This window comes from Monodelphis domestica, chromosome 2, assembly GCF_027887165.1.
Source record: "Monodelphis domestica isolate mMonDom1 chromosome 2, mMonDom1.pri, whole genome shotgun sequence".
Lineage (NCBI taxonomy): Eukaryota > Metazoa > Chordata > Mammalia > Didelphimorphia > Didelphidae > Monodelphis > Monodelphis domestica.
The window spans coordinates 104,505,928-104,522,011 of NC_077228.1; the positions used below are offsets into that span (position 1 = coordinate 104,505,928).

Below are 16,084 nucleotides of genomic sequence, written 5' to 3' on the forward strand. Positions count from 1 at the left end.
CTGGAGCAATTCCACCAACGCTCTCTCCGGTCAATCATGAGGATCCGATGGCAGGACCGAATCACCAATCAGGAAGTCCTCGACACAGCCAACTCCACCAGCATCGAAGTCCTGGTCCTCAAAGCCCAGCTGCGATGGTCTGGACACGTCATCCGCATGGACCCACAGCGAATACCAAGACAGGTATTCTATGGTGAACTGTCAGCTGGACTCAGGAAACAAGGCCGACCGATGAAAAGATTCAAGGATCAGCTAAAGTCCAACTTGAAGTGGGCTGGCATTACACCAAAGCAACTAGAACTCGCTGCCTCTGACAGAAGCAGCGAACCCACATTCACCAGGCCGCCACCCCCTTTGAAGATGGGTGACGTCGATGTCTTGCCGCTGCGCGTGAACGCCGACACCAGGCCACACCCGCACCTCCCGTAACAACTGGCGTCCCAGGCCCCATGTGCCACAAACTGTGCGCCTCAGCCTTTGGACTCCAAAGTCACATGAGGGTACACCATAGATGAAACTGCACAAAGACAATCGTCATTCTCGATCACCGAGAGACTACCACTATATGTCCACATATAAAATATGGAGATATATGTTACACATATATACATTTGGAGAAATATATTTATATATAAATATGGATAGATATACATATATAAATAAATTTGGAAGAGAAGAGAACATAGGGGGAAGATAAGAGAAATGTTTTACACATGTTGAGTTTAGGGTATCTGAAAGGCACTTAAAGATATGACTGGAAGTCAGCTGAGAGTTTAGAGCAGGATAAGTAAGAGATTTGAGAACCTCAGAGGCACAGAGATGATAATGAAATCTGTTGGAGCCAAGATGATCACCAAATGAAGTAATATAGAAAGAGAAGAGACCAGGGACCAGGCCAGAGTCTTGTGGGACACCTATGATTAGATAGAGTGCCCTAGATGAGCATCCAGCAAAGGAGTGGTTAGATAGATAAGAGGAGAACCAGGAGAGAGTGCTGTTCCCAAACCCCAGAAATAAGAGAGCATCAAGCAGGAGAGACTAGTCAGCAGTGTCAATGGCTGCAGGGAGGTCAAGGACAATGAAGACTGAGAAAAGACCATTGGATCTGGCAATTAAGAGATCATTGATAACTTTGGAGAAAATGGTTCCAGTGGGAAAATGACACCATGACATCAGAGTTAAGAGAGGAAGAGGAGAGGAAGATAGTGGAGGCATCTGTTATTAACAACCTTCTCAAGGAGTTTAGCCACAAGAGAAGACAGAAGACAGACAGTAGAAGACAGTTAAAGGGATGAACAGATCAAGTGAGGGCTTTTTTGAGGATGGGGGAAATGTGGCATATTTGTAAGTAATAGAAGAGTCAGGAGATAGATAAAGATTGAAGATAAGAGAGAGTAGGGAATGTCAGAAGGAACAATCTGTCACAGGAGATAAGATGGAGTGGAATCTCCTCTGCAGGTAGAAGGATTTGAATGAATGAGGATGAGGAATATCTCTTCTTGTGAAACCTGGGTGAAGGAAGAGATAATGGCAAAAGAGGGAGGGGAAAGGAGCTCAGGCTGAAAGGTCTCAATTTTTTCTATAAAATATGAGGCAAGGTTCTCAGCTGAAAGAGTGGGAGAGAGGGAACCATGGGAAATTTTAAGAGGGATAAAAAGATTTCTAAAAGCTGTTATGAAGAATGGGATAATGAACTGATAAAGGAAATATATTTATTAAGAATTATGGGCCACAAAGACTCATGATGAAGGAGGCCAGATGAAATGAGAAAGAACATACTTTATTTTTTTCATTCTATTTTTTTTTTGCTTGAGGTTTCTTCCCATAAAATGATTAATATGTTACATGATTGCATATGTAAAATCTATATTAGATTAGATTGTTTTCCATCTCAGGAAGGGGAGGGGAGAGAAGGTGGGAAGGAAGGCAAGAATTTGGAACTCAAAATTAATTGTTTTTACATGTAATTGTGGGAAAATAAATAAAATGTTATTTTATTTATTATTTATTTATTAAATATTATTAATAAATAAAATAAAATATTGTTTTAAATTAAAAAAAAAGAATAAGAATTTTGGGCCAGAAACTGTAATAAGTTCTAGGAATACAAATCCATGCAGAAAAATAGATAGTCCCTGCTCTCAGGAAGCTTACATTCTTTTGTTTGTTTTTTAACAAAGCTTACATACTAATGAGAGAAGACAAGATGTCAGAGGAGGCTGAAAAGATGTAGAGGTTGAGGGAAAGATAGTTCTGGAGTTCTGGAGAGCAGAGAATGAAGACACTGCTAGCCTTAGGAACTTTCCTTAAAATAGAAGTTCTTAGAGAAGCTGACCAATCAGGAGATGGAGCCCTAAGAGCCCAGAATATATTTCCAATGTGAAAAGGTGAAAGATAGTATGGGTTGAGTGAAGTTTGAGGATGTAAGAAGGCTGCTATAGCATGCTGATGAAAATCCAGAGTGTAAGAAGTGGCGCACAGAGAGGGAGGAAGCATTCGTCTTAGAAGGCTTTGGTTTGAGTTCCCCTTCTACTGCTGAACAGTCATGCTATCTGACCCCCATTTGAAGATCTCCAGTCATGGAGAATTCAACACCACTCCATAGAGTCCATTCCACCTAGGACAGCTTTCAGCATTATCAAGTTTTCGCTTATATGGCACTGAGATCTGTTTCTGCAACTCCCACTTGTTGATCCTAGTTCTTTAATCTAAAACTAAGCAAAACAAACCTAATCCCTCCTTCACACCTCTTCAGCCATCTCCCTAAATCTTCTTTTATCCAGGTTAAACATTCTCATTTCCTTTCTTACTTGGCAGTGAGTGTTTCAAAGGTTTTAGTTGTCCACGTTCCCTCCTCTTTTGTCAATGTCCATCCTAAAAAATGCTGCCCAGAATTAGATATAATATTAAAGATGGAGTTCGACCAGAATACAGTATAATGAGACCCTAAGCTTCTAAATTCGGCATAATGCTTCTATTAATAAGCCTAAGTTTGTGTTAGCCTTTTTGGATTGCTGTGCCTTAAGCTTGTAAGAAAAGGAGGGAAGGGAAGAAACTTTTATTAAGCATCTACTATGGGTCAGAAACTGTGCTAATCACTTATACATATCTCATTTGATCCTCACACCAATCTTGTGAGGTAGAGACTATTTTGATCCCCATTTTACTGAAGCAGAAAGAGGTTAAATGACTTGCCTAGAATCACACAGTCTTTAAGGTTGAATTTGAACTCAGATCTTCCAGATTTCAAGCCCAGTGCTCTATCATCTATGTCATTTAAATACCTTACTTTAGTTCCCTAAAACCCTTAGGTCTTTTTCATAAGAATTAGTAGTCACATTTTCTCCCTTCTCCACTCATATGGTTGAACTTGAGTGTAGGATTTTACCTTTATCTCTATTACATTTTAGATCCTTAAATTCATCAGATCTTGTGCATTAAGGCATTTTTTTGATCCCCATTTTCCCCCTAATGTATTGGCAAACTTTCCTGGCTTTTTGTCATTCACAATTGGACAATATGCTTTCCAGCCTTTATATCTCACTTGGTTAGATGGCACAGAGTAAGTAGCAATGCTTTAACTATATATTCTGTAAAGACCATCAGAACCTCTTCCATCCTTATCGAAAGTAGTGTTAGCCTCTCTTCTCATAAAACACCTGGGTTGTATGGATGTTTCAGGAGGACTAGCACCTCTAATGTGAGGGCTTGCCAAGCCCTTTTCAGGGCTGCTGGTCCACCTTTGGTGTCTACCTTTCATCCAACACTCATTCGTAGCTCCTAGAAGCTGTAGCATGTACCACAGCCACACCTTGGTAAACCATCTGGGCAAGTGGGGGAAACCAGGTTGAGCGTAATTGACAGGGCTCAAACCTGTCACTGAGTTGGGGGGTGTCTACATCAGGGATGTGAAGACATCCTGGCAGAATGAGCAGATGAGAACCATTTTGTTCCAATGGCCACGAAGGTTGCTGAAGCAGATACCGTGGAGTGCTAAAAGCTTAGCCAAACATGGAAGACTCCAAGGTTATCCACTCTATCTTGGGTCTTGACTTTTGTCTTACCACTGGACTTTGAGCTCTGCAAGAAAGAGTAAGGCTGATGACTTTGTGCAATTTTCTACCTCCTTTAAATCCAGTTCATGTGAGAATCAAGACATCACCCTGTAATGTCATGGTTGAGCAACAAGTCACTTAAGAATATTGACGACACAATGGGGATATGATTGGGGATGTAGATTCTAAGCGATCACACTAATGAAAATATTAATAATATGGAAAAGGCATTGATCAGTGACACATGTAAAACCTAGTGACATTGCTCATTGGCAATTGGCATTGGAGGGGGGTGGGAGGAGAGTAGGGAAAGAACATGAATCATGGAACCATGGAAAAATAGCCTAAATTAATTAAATAAATAAAAAATTTCAAACCTAAAAAAAAAAGATTGACCCCAACAATACTAAATACAGAACCCAATTGGCCTCTACTAGATACCACTGTGAAGGCTGACATCAGTCAACTAATAGATACTCATCTGGGGCTGTTATCATTCACTTCTTTTTTTAAACCCTTACCTTCCCCCTTGGTATCAATTCTAAGACAGAAGAGCATCAAGGCTGGGCAATCAAGGTTGAGAGACTTGCCCAGGGTCAACTAGGAAGTAGGAGAGGCCAGATTTGAACCCAGATTTGCTCCTAACTCCAGGTAGGCACTGTGTTGCCTAGTTCTAAATATACTTAATTGTACTAAGATATAGTTCACTTGTCGGCCATAAGGATATTATGAAAAATTCTGACAAATGCTATATTGAGATCCAGGAATATAATGCATGTAATGTTCTAAGTATGGCAGTATATTGAATAGAAGGTGAAACTTGGAGTTAGAAAGATCTGAATTCAAACCTCATGCCAAAACCTTACTAGCTGTGTGTTCCTGAGCATTTTTCTACCCTCTCTCAGCCTTAGTTTTTTCATCTGTAAAATGGGAGTGATAATAATTCCTGCATCACTGGATTGTTGTGAGGATTGGATGTGATAATAATATGGAAATTTAAAGTATTATATGGAGTTGTTCTGTTATTTCCAACATGACCAATTCTTCATGACCCCATTTGGGGTTTTCTTGGCAAAAATTGGTTTTTACTATTTTCTTCTCCAGCTCATTTTGCAGGGGAGAAAACTGAGGCAAATAGGATTAAGTGACTTGCCTAGGGTCACACAGCCAGTTAAGTGTTTATCTAAGGTTGGATTTAAACTCATAAAGATGTATTCCTAATTCCAAGCTGAGTCTCCAATAGAGAGGCCACATAGCATTAAGGGACAGAGAGTTTGCCTTGAAACCAATAAGACCTGAGTTCAAGTCCCACCTCTGAATCATATTGACTGTTTGACTCTGGACAAGTCACTTAATGTCTCAGTGCTCTAGACAGCTCTCTGAGCCTAGAAATTGCAGAGAAAGTGATGACCTGTATTGGTAGAGGGGATCTCCACACCTAGAGTTCCCCATACGGATGAAATCACTGGTCCAGTCCCTTTCCCTTTTTTTAACAAGTAATTCTATTTTAAACTCTGTTTTAAAAAAGAAATAAATGTATTCTGGTAAGTCTTGTTCTTCGGGAATCCATGCTGGTTCTTATCATGTGAGTGCCATTTCCTTTTGTAAGTGCTCATAAACCAAGTGTCTCTTTCTCTCTCTCTTTTTTTTAACCCTTACCTTCCATCTTGGAATCAATACTGTGTATTGGCTCCAAGGCAGAAGAACAGTAAGGACTAGGCAATGGAGGTCAAGTGACTTGACCAGGGTCACACAGCTGGGAAGTATCTGAAGTCAGATTTGAACCTAGGACCTCCCCTCTCTAGGCCTGGCTCTCAATCCATTGAGCTACCCAGCTGCCCCCCAAGTCACACCTTTTTTTTTTTATTTTTATTTTATTTGGTCAATTTCAAACATTATTCTTTGGTTACAAAAACCATATTCTATTCCTCCCTCCTCTCCCCCAAGTGTCTCTCTTAAAAAGAAAGGAAATAACATTTCTGCTATCAGCATCTACAGACATCTAGGTGTGCATTAGGTAACATGTTGGACCTAGGAAGACCCCACTTCAAATCTGCTCTCAAATGCTTACTGACTGGATGACCCAGGATGTGTCATTTAACTGGTGCCTGCCTCAGTTTCTCCAACTATAAAATAGGAAGAATAAAAGCACCTATATTGAAGGGTTTGTTGTGAGGAACAAATGAGAGAATGTTTGTATGTGTTTAGCATAGAGCCTGGCTCATAGTAGGCACTTGGTGCTTATTCCCTTCCCATCTGATAAAATTCCACATGAAGAATTCAGTACAAGTGGTAGATGTTGGAATTACTTGATAGTGTTGTCTAAAGGTGAAATCTTTATCTCATGGCCACTGACTTAATAGATTACTAATGGTTGCTCTACGTCATGCTCAGAGATGACCAAAATGACAACAGCATCTCGGGGTCAACATGCAGTGTGTCTAACTGTGGCTGCTCAGACCAATCCAAGCTGGGAAGGCTCCACCAGAGGTCAGGCACAATTAGCCTAGGTGAACATTTGGGGAGGCTAATATTAAAATACTAATAACACTACAGAAGGAATAGAGCCCCCACGGTATTGACATTTATTGGTACTTCTCAAATAACTGAAACAGAAGATAAGAAATTACAGTTAAGTCGAAGCAGGGTTCATAAATATCTTTAAGAAGAGGCTAAAGCAGTTAGTTGCCAGTGTTGGCTTCATTTGGGGCCAAAGGAAAGAATAACCATCTCTGGACGGGCATTTAGTCATCTCGTCTTGTTGTACCACCATGAAGGTAAGGTGGGATCTCTTTGCCAAGTGGAGAGTGAGGCAGACAAAGACAGCACAGAACATGGACTCATGGGAGTAGCATTAGAGGAGAAGAAGAAGGAGGAAGATTCTGGGTGAGGTCACCTGATAAAACAGCAAAAAGCCTTGGAGGCAAAAAAGAACAAGTGGAAAGTTTGGTCCAAGTCCCAGCATATCAGATCATACAAAGGGTACAGTTAGATCCTAACTGCTTGGAATAATGGATGGGCAAAATGGCCCCATTCTAATTTGCATTATTTGAAGTTATGATTATATGTAAAATATGATAATTTGGTTCCAGCCCAGTGGAAATAGGCAGTACAAATTGGAATAATGCCACCACTCCAGGGGAATTCATTATTTGCTTGAATCAGAACTAGCTGTATTGATAGATGAAACTGGAAAGAGAACAAATAGTCACAAATGGTACATATTTGCTAGCAGTTCCATAGCAATCTGTTCTCATTATTAGTAATAGAACTCAGATGCTCCAAATGCTCAATTGCTATTTGAGGAGGTTAAAGTGACATTGAAGAATATAAAGTCAGGAAGAGTAGCTGGGCTTGACTAGGTACACACAGAAGGAAAACAAAATGGCAGCAATATGATTTTGAAGGCATTGAAGGACCGATTGTTTTGTTGTTGTTCCATTGTTTTTCAGTTGTGTCTAATTCTTTATAACCTTATTTGGGGTTTTCTTGGCAATGATACTAGAATGGTTTGTTATTTCCTTCAACTCATTTTACAGATGAGGAAACTGAGGCAAACAGCTAGGAAGTATCTGAGGCCAGATTTAATTCTAGGACCTCCCACCTCCAGGTCTGGCTCTCAATCCACAGGGCCACTTGGTTGCCCTTTTTTTCAAAGCCTCCAGAGAACTCTCCCACCTACCTATAACTTCTGCCATAATGCCATAGAGTGGATAAAGACATGGGGGGGGGGGGGTTAAGCCCTGATTTGGATGCTCAAAGTCTTGCTCTGAGGTTCTATCAAACCAAAGAGGTGACCTCAAGGTCTCGAAGGCAATGCCAGTGTTTTACAGGATCTGGAAGATTTAATCAGGTTGGTTTAGTATCCCTTTGAGGCTGCTCACCCAAATTAGTAGTCACACTCTCAGGTTGGGGTACCCAAAGGATGACTCCCTGAGTTAAAGGTAACTTAGAGGCTCTGGACTTTCTAGCAGAGTAGCTCCCGAGTTCCCACTACTGTATTCTCCACTTATAATCAGCCAGTTGCTTCTATAGTTTCAGAAAAAGGATTTACTGAGAAGATCTATCTAGTAACCGGTGGTACAAAATACTCTCTGCCAAAGCCTGGGTCATACTTGCACACAAATTCAGAGAGTCCATAGAGAGAATTTAAAATTAAAATGATAGTAAGAAATATGTATAGGAAACATATACAGTATTACAGAAGAGTGCCTCCTCCATCGTTTCTCTGGCCATCCCATTTTCTTTGTGTGGAATCTTCAGAAAGTTTGCTTCTGAGCAATGGAATGAGTGGTGAACTAATCACTGCACCACTGCACCATGATGGTTCCTTGGTTTTTTATCCAAATTGATGGGTTCCATTTGAATATTTGAGTGAGTAAACAATTGCTTGAGAAGTCATCGGGATCTTTGGCTGAGATTCTCCATTTGGCCCCATCAACCTTCTCTGCCATGGCTCCCATCCTCAGAAGGCAGACTGCACGAACAAGGAGGGTAAACACTAGTGCCTTTTTGGTTTCTAGGCTTTTAGGGAGAGCAGGGGGGCACCAAGATAGCTCTGGGGGAACCCCAGGGCAGAGGTAGAAAAGAACCAGAGAGGAACAAGGAGGGACGTGAGGGCCAAGGCCATGACAGAGCCCCAGAACTGGGCATGGTGCCAAGGCTTTAGCAACTTGAGCAGAAGGCCCTTCACATCATATAAACAGTGGCACTCCCAGGCTAGGCTCAAGGTCCCTCCCTGCCTAACTCCCTAAGCCTGTCACCTGCCTCTCCTATTTGCAGGTGTCAATGGGGCGTGGCCCAATTTCTAGGGGACACTCCCAGTGTTTGCTCCCCAGGGGGGCAGCTTATCCCCCCCCCAACCCCCCTACAAAGGGCTTGGAGGTGCTGAATTGTTTGCTCCAAGATTCAAGGGCTTTACCTGGCCACTCTTTTCCCAGCTAAGGGAGAATCAAACTTGGGAATGAAAACCTATACTGTGGCTTCTCCCTTTTGTGCTCTGCAGAAGAGCATGATGCCCTGAGAGGGGAAAAGTTAGAATCTCTCTCTGAAAAGACTGTATAAAGGCTTCATTCTCCAGTTTCAGAGTCAAGGGTTCAAGCCCTTCTGGGAGAAATACCAATTCATTTGCTGCCATCTTGAAGCCTTTTTTGAATTCTCTTCAACACCTTCCTTACCATTTGCCACCTTGGGAGACACTCCACTCTGATCCCCCAATATTTAGTAGATCCGTCCCTCCTTACACTTTCCCCAAATACTTTTTGTGTAGTTCTCTCCTTTGCCCCTATCATTTTTTTACTTATTATATTTTTTTGTATAGAAAGATGACTGGCATCCATGCTATACCAATGTCTGCTTTTATTATTACCTCAGAGCCTTGTACATAGTCAGTGCCTAATGCATGCTTAATGAATTGAATTGGAATCCCAGATTCTCCTTTGTAGTAAAATTTAAACCCACTCCTCTAGTGACTAGAGGGTCCCCTTGAAAAACTGCCATAGGATTTAGAACTGTAAGAGACTTTGGAGATCATCTAGCATAATTCTCTCATTTTACAGGTGAAGAAACTGAGGACAAATAGGTTAAATGTCTTTCCAGAGGTCATCAGGATTTGAATCCAGGCCCTCCAATTCAGGGCTCTTCTTGATATATCACATAGGTCTCCATAGGGTTAGAGCTGGGACAGAGCCTGCTCCTACGGGCTCAAGAAAGCAAATAGTTAAATTTTCCCTTTGAGTATTTTGTATGAATCCAATCAGGGCTCAATTTATTGTTTTGTTGTTTGTCTAGACTTGGAAAAGGGATGGAGAAAATGTTCATCAAGCAGATTAAACTCTAAAAATTTAAATGCACTTGAAAATGTGTTGTGGGTACATTTGTTCAGTTGTATCTGACTCTTCATGACCTTGTGGACCCTAGCATGCCAGTAGTGGTGGCTATAGGGTTTTCTTGGCCAAGATTCTAGAGTGGTTTGTCATTTCCTTCTTCAGTGGATTAAGGCAAGCCAAGGTTACCTGGCTTGTCCAGGGCCACATAGCTAGGAAGGGTCTGAGGCCAGATTTGAACCCAGGACCTCCCGTCTCTAGGTCTGACTCTGAATCCCTTGAGCTAACCAGTTGCCCCCACAATATTCCATTAAAAATGAATATTAAAAATTGTTTCTACATGTAATTGGGGGAAAAGTTATTCAAAAAATAAATCTACCCTAGTCAAAGCTTAAAAAAAAAATCCTTCATAAACCTTCCTAGAATAAAGTAGATACTTCAAAAGAAAAGCATGCTCTCATTCTTTAACCAAAAATATATAGACCAACTGAAACTCTAAAGGATTTTCTCCTGAATTATATCTTGATAGTTATTTTCTTTAAAAGAAAATGAAATTATGAGAAAAAGAACTGTGGGATTAGAAATGCAAAAGAAGAACATATGACATCACTCATCACGTGTATTTGTGGGTATGTGATTTGGGGTTTAGGCTTTAGAAGATTCTCTATAGCAAAAATGAATAATATGGAAACAGGTATCAAGTGACCACATTTGTAGAAGTCAGTGGAATTGCTGTTAGGGAGTGGGAAGAGGGGAGGGAAAGAAAATGAATCATGGAAATATGGGAAATATGTAAGAATAAAAAAATAAACACCAAATAAAGAAATAAAATCAAACAAGGAAATTGGAAAATGAGAGGTTGTCCCTGGATTGGGGAATGGCTGAATACAAAATAATGACCCAGCTTTAGTCTCTAAGTATCTCAGCTGATTCTACTTCAGTTCATTTAAATGGATTCATACTGTTGACAAAATGTAAAATCTAGATAAACATGAACTTTCAAATATAAAATAAAATGGTCTTTGTTTAGACCTTTACCATCTATCTTAGAATCCATCAGTTCCAAGGCAAAAGAGTGATAAGGGCTAGACAATTGGGATTAAGTGACTTGTCCAGGGTCACCTAGCTAGGAAGTGCCTAAAATTTGAACCTAGGACCTCCTCTCTCCAGGACTGGTTCTCAATCCACTGAGTCATCTAGCTGCCCCAAATACTGGATTCTTTAAAGAGCTCCCATTCTATCATGGGAAATACAGTTCAGTGAATACAAAACTTATTTTTCTCCCCCCAAAAAGTGGGTTGGGGGATGCTACCAGCAGGAAAGATCAGGAAAGGACTGTTTTTGAAGGTGACTCATGAGTCAAGCAGAGCCTTGGAAGGAGCTGGGGATTCCATCAGGGAAAGACAAGAAGCAAGAAAGTTTTAAGCCTGGGACCGTGCGCCATGTTGGTGAGAGGCTACAAATTGGAAAAGCCACCTCAGTGAAGCAGCTGAGAGCCAGCCAGGTACAGTACTCTAAATTATTGGAAGGTATCCTGGAATCCAAGGATGCATTTCTCTTTGGTCAAGGCTCTGAAGTTGGTGAAGGGAATAGATGGAAATGGGAAAAACAAGAAGGATCCTAGAAACCATCTGATCTAATATGATTATTTTACAGAGAAGGAAACCAGTCCAGAGAAGCCTCATCAAACAGAATACAAGGAGCAGAAATTAGATTCAAATCCAGATTCTTTGATGCTAAAAGAATGTTTTTTTCCATGTCTCTCACCCAGGAAATTCTAGTGAAGGGGGGGATTCATATGAGCAGGTGGTGATATGCAAAAAGGTTTACACAGGGTTTTGAACCTCAAAACAACTTTGTATGATAGGTAAGGTAAGCAAAGGAGGCTGAAAGATACAATGCAAAAGAGCAGAGGCTTTTGTGAGTTGGAAGACATGGGTTCAAATCCCCCCTTTGATGTCTGACACTTGTGTGAGTGATCTCAAGAAAGTCACTTACTGACCATTCCTAAGTCATGTGAGCATGGGCACAGAGGCTCCCTTTTCTCATCTGTAAAATAAGCTTGTGGGACTGGATGGTCTTCAGAGTCCCTTCCAGGCTTAGGATCTCTGATCTTCAGTCACTAGGATATTTTACAGATGAGGAAACTGAGGTTGTGTGCCCATAGTCACAAAAGTGGTAGGGGCTAGAAGTGAGATTTGAATCAGGACTTCCTAACTCTAAGTCTGAAACTAATCATTATTCTACACTGGGCTCATTTATCAACTTTGACCTCATTCAGGATAGTCTTCTGCCCTGCATCAACTCAGTCTCAAGCCTTTCCCACAGGGCACTGGGAGGGGCACCAGAGTTGGACACCTTCCCTGGTTGCCCAGAGTGTCCCCTCCTTTCTGGCACTGGCCACCTAGGCCAGGAAAGCTGTTATTCAGAACCTGATAACTGAGTAGGCTGGGCTGGGCCAGGCTGGTGATAAGAAGCAGCTGTTTGAAGTCCAGAGAGATAAGGGTAGCCCAGTAAATCTGTAGATAAGGAAGGGGGATGAAGGGGACTTAGCAGAGTCCCTGGGTTTTTCCCATTTCCATCTATTCCCTTCACCAACTTCAGAGCCTTGACCAAAGAGAAATGCATCCTTGGATTCTAGGATACCTCCCAATATTTGAGAGTACTGTACCTATCTGCTTCACTGAGGTGGCTTTTCCAGTTTGTAGCCTCTCACCAACATGGCGCACGGTTCCAGCCATTAGCCCCAGATGGCCACATTTTGCTATTGTATGGTCCAAATCTAGGCTTCATACATCTATTCCCTCTACAATTTAAGACCACCGTGCTTCGTATTCCCATGGAGAAGCCCCCCACCACCCAGCCTCCAAGTCTTTCCTCCTCTCAATCCCCTACTCCTAGCTTGGAGGATTTCCACATGAAAGCCGATGGCTCTTCAGAGTTCTTGGCCACTTCTGGTCTAACTCCCTGCTCCACAGGGCCAAACTGAACAGCTTGAAGTGGGATTTTTCCAGTAACAACCCCTTTCCCTCCTCCTAAACTCCAGATCTCCAGAAGCCTCCATTTCCCCTCTTCCAGACCCTTTTCTCTGAGCTGCCTAAGTGGCCAGTCAAGGCATGATTTGAGTTAGAGAATCCTAGAATCTTATGACTGGAAGGGACCTTAGAGATTATCTAGCTCTACCCTATCATGTTACAGATGAGCAAACTGAGATGTGAAGGGATTTGGCCAATGTGATGCCGAGAGTGACAGGATTTGAATCCTGCTTCTCGGAATCTGAATTCCACCATTTCCCTACTACTATGCCCCAAAACTAGGTGACACCATAAATAGAGAACTAACTCCAGAGTCAAGAAGACCTGAGTTCAAATCCAACCTCTGATACATTAAAAAAAAAATCCCGACTTTCTGTCATAGAATCAGTACTGTGTATTGGATACCAAGGCAGAAGAGAGGTAAGGGCTAGGCAATGGGGGTGAAGTGACTTGCCCAGGGCCACACCACTAGGAAGTATCTGAGGTGAGATTTGAACTCAGGACCTCCCCTGTCTAGGTCTGGCTCCATCCCTGTACTTTTCTAGTCAAACAATCACAAGAATTTCCTTTGTGCCTCCTTTGGTGCTGAAACCAGCCAGTTCTTCTTTTCCCAGTGGTAGGCACTTCTGTCCATCTGTATTTATGTTAATCATGTCTTTGATATAATCTCTGTGTATTCTAGTCAATCCTGTGTGTTGATTCATATCTCGGGATTCATGTCTATCTCTTCCATCTCCCCTCTGGATGGAGTGGAGGCTCCCTCAGGGCAGGGTCTGGCTGGTCAGTCCAGAACCCTAAGCCAGAGCTGGGGCTGGAGGGCCATGACCCCGGAGGAGCCCGAAGCCGCTGCCAGGGGAGCTGGTTCCAGCCAAGAGGCCAGGCACGGGGCAAGGCTGGCCTTCGATGCTGGGAGTTCGAGCATCAGAGGGATTCGGTCTCCAGCCTGGGGAAGAAAGCTGCCTTTTTGGGGTCCCGACGAGTCACTGTTTTCATGACCCCTTAGGTGTTGCCCCTCTCCACCGGGCCTCATTATCAGGCCTTTGGCTTTCTCATCCTAATCTAGCCTTAGAAGACGAGGAGGTGGAGGGAGTGCAGAGGAAGATGGGACCATCACGGCCCCCGTCCTCCTCTCGCTTGGCCCTACCGTGTGGGCTTGGGGACACCCATCGAGGCGTCAGGGAGGAAGTCTCCGAGTTCTGAGTGGGCCCCCGGTTGGTCGCTGGGAGGGGTGAAGGCGACGGTGGCACCGGGCCAAATCAGCTGCCACCCCTCTGCCGCCACGGTGCCTCTTGGCACGTTCACACCCTTCCCCCGGCTGGCAGGGGCTCCGGTTACCAGCCCCGGGTGCCAAGAAGGTGAGACACCGCACCCTTGTCCGGCCCCCACAGCTTCTCGGCCCCCAGCAAGAAAGGGGTGTTCTGGGGGGAAGAGATTAGCGTTCAGTGCCCGAGGGCGATCCTCGGCCAGGGCACCAGGGGCTCCATTGCCCTTTGATCGGAGCCTTTCAAAGCTCCATTATACAGACGTGGCCCATGTTTCCATAAAGGGAAGAACAATCATTTTCAGGCCAGACAAAGGGCTCTTTGTGCAGCTCTGGGACCTGAGTCCAGTTGTCACAGGAGGGGGGAAGAGGAGGAGGAGGAGCACCCCGCCCTGGGATGGGGGGGAGCAGGGCCAGGCTGGGCGAGGCAGCTGTGCACTCTCTGCTAGCTGCCTCTGGTGGGCAAAGGGCACGGATGACATCATGGCGGCCCAGGGGCACACCCAGAGCTCAGGGCGTGGGGTCACTGGGCCGTTGGATAGGAGACAGAGTCATGGGGGACAGTCACAGACCCCCATCCCTGCTGCCTCGGCTTTGGGGAGCGCCGGAGCTCAGAGCCCCTTGTCTGTCCCTCAGGATGCCCATCCGTGCCCATGGGTGGGTAAGGCCACCTGACATTAGAGTTCTGGGCCAGCTGGCTGCCCTGAGACTAAACACACAGACAATGGGGGGGATCAAAATAGAGGCAAAGATTCTTCTACTTTTTTTGTTATCCACCTCTGTGGGGGATGGGTAAAGCCTGTGGACAATTTCTCAGATTAATGTTTGTTTGTTTTTAAATCCTTACCTAGAATCCATACTAGGTATTGGCTCCAAGCCAGAAGAGTGCTAAGCAATGGGGGTTAAGGGACTTGCCCAGGGTCATACAGCTAGGAAGTGTCTGAGACTAAATTTGAACCCAGGACCCCATCTATGGGCCTGACTCTCAATCCACTAAGGTACCCAGTTGCACCCTTTTTATGCATTAAAAAATATCAAATTATATAATTAATAAACAATGTATAAATAATAATATAATAATTAATAAAATTAATAATTAAATTCTAGGTCCTGGGTTCAAATCTGACCTTAGACACTTAGTTGTGTGACCCTGGGCAAGTCCCTTAACCCCCATTGCTTAGCCCTTACCACTTTTCTGCCCTGGAACCAACACACATTATTGATTCTAAGATGGAAGGTGAGGGTTTAAAAAAAATTCATAAAAAATTGACCTGGGATTACAAAGGAAACTAATTATATTTAAATAATTATCAAAATGAACAAGTTAAAAGAAATGTGTTAGTGCAACAGTAAAAGAACAGTATACTGTCATATAGTTAAAAAAAAAATAAACAGATACGTACCAGGTCAGGATGTACATTTAAACTATTTAGAGGTATGAGTAAGCAAGGGGAGCAATTTGCCATTAATGCAGAGCAGCGGCAACCCTGGGGAAAGACAAAGTGGACAGCCATCTAGGGACAACCATTGATGACACTCGGATAAAATTAGAAATACATTCTTTTTTTTTTTTAGTTATAATCAAGGTCTTTAATTGAGGCAGGGAAGTTAGTCTGGGAAGACTCAGAGCCTCAGTTTTGAGACTTTCCAATACATTCATTTTTAATGTTAAAAAATCTTACTTTTGGGGGGCAACTGGGTAGTTCAGTGGATTAAGAGCCAGGCCTAGGGATGGGAGATCTTGGGTTCAAATGTGGCTTCAGACACTTCCTAGCTGGGTGACCCTGGGCAAGTCACTTAACCCCCACTGCCTAGCCCTTACCACTCTTCTGCCTTAGAACCAATGCACAGTATGGATTCTAAGAAGGAAGGTGAGGGTTCAAAATAAAAATCTTATTTTTCATGTGT

The 16,084-nt window shown here is 43.0% G+C and overlaps 1 non-coding gene across 1 annotated transcript; it reads right to left on the bottom strand.

Annotated features, from left to right (window-relative positions):
- Positions 1 to 3,536: 3,536 nt before the first annotated feature.
- LOC130457820 (U6atac minor spliceosomal RNA) lies at positions 3,537 to 3,659 on the bottom strand. The gene has a single exon (XR_008917092.1). It is a non-coding gene; the product is annotated as a U6atac minor spliceosomal RNA (small nuclear RNA).
- Positions 3,660 to 16,084: the final 12,425 nt, after the last annotated feature.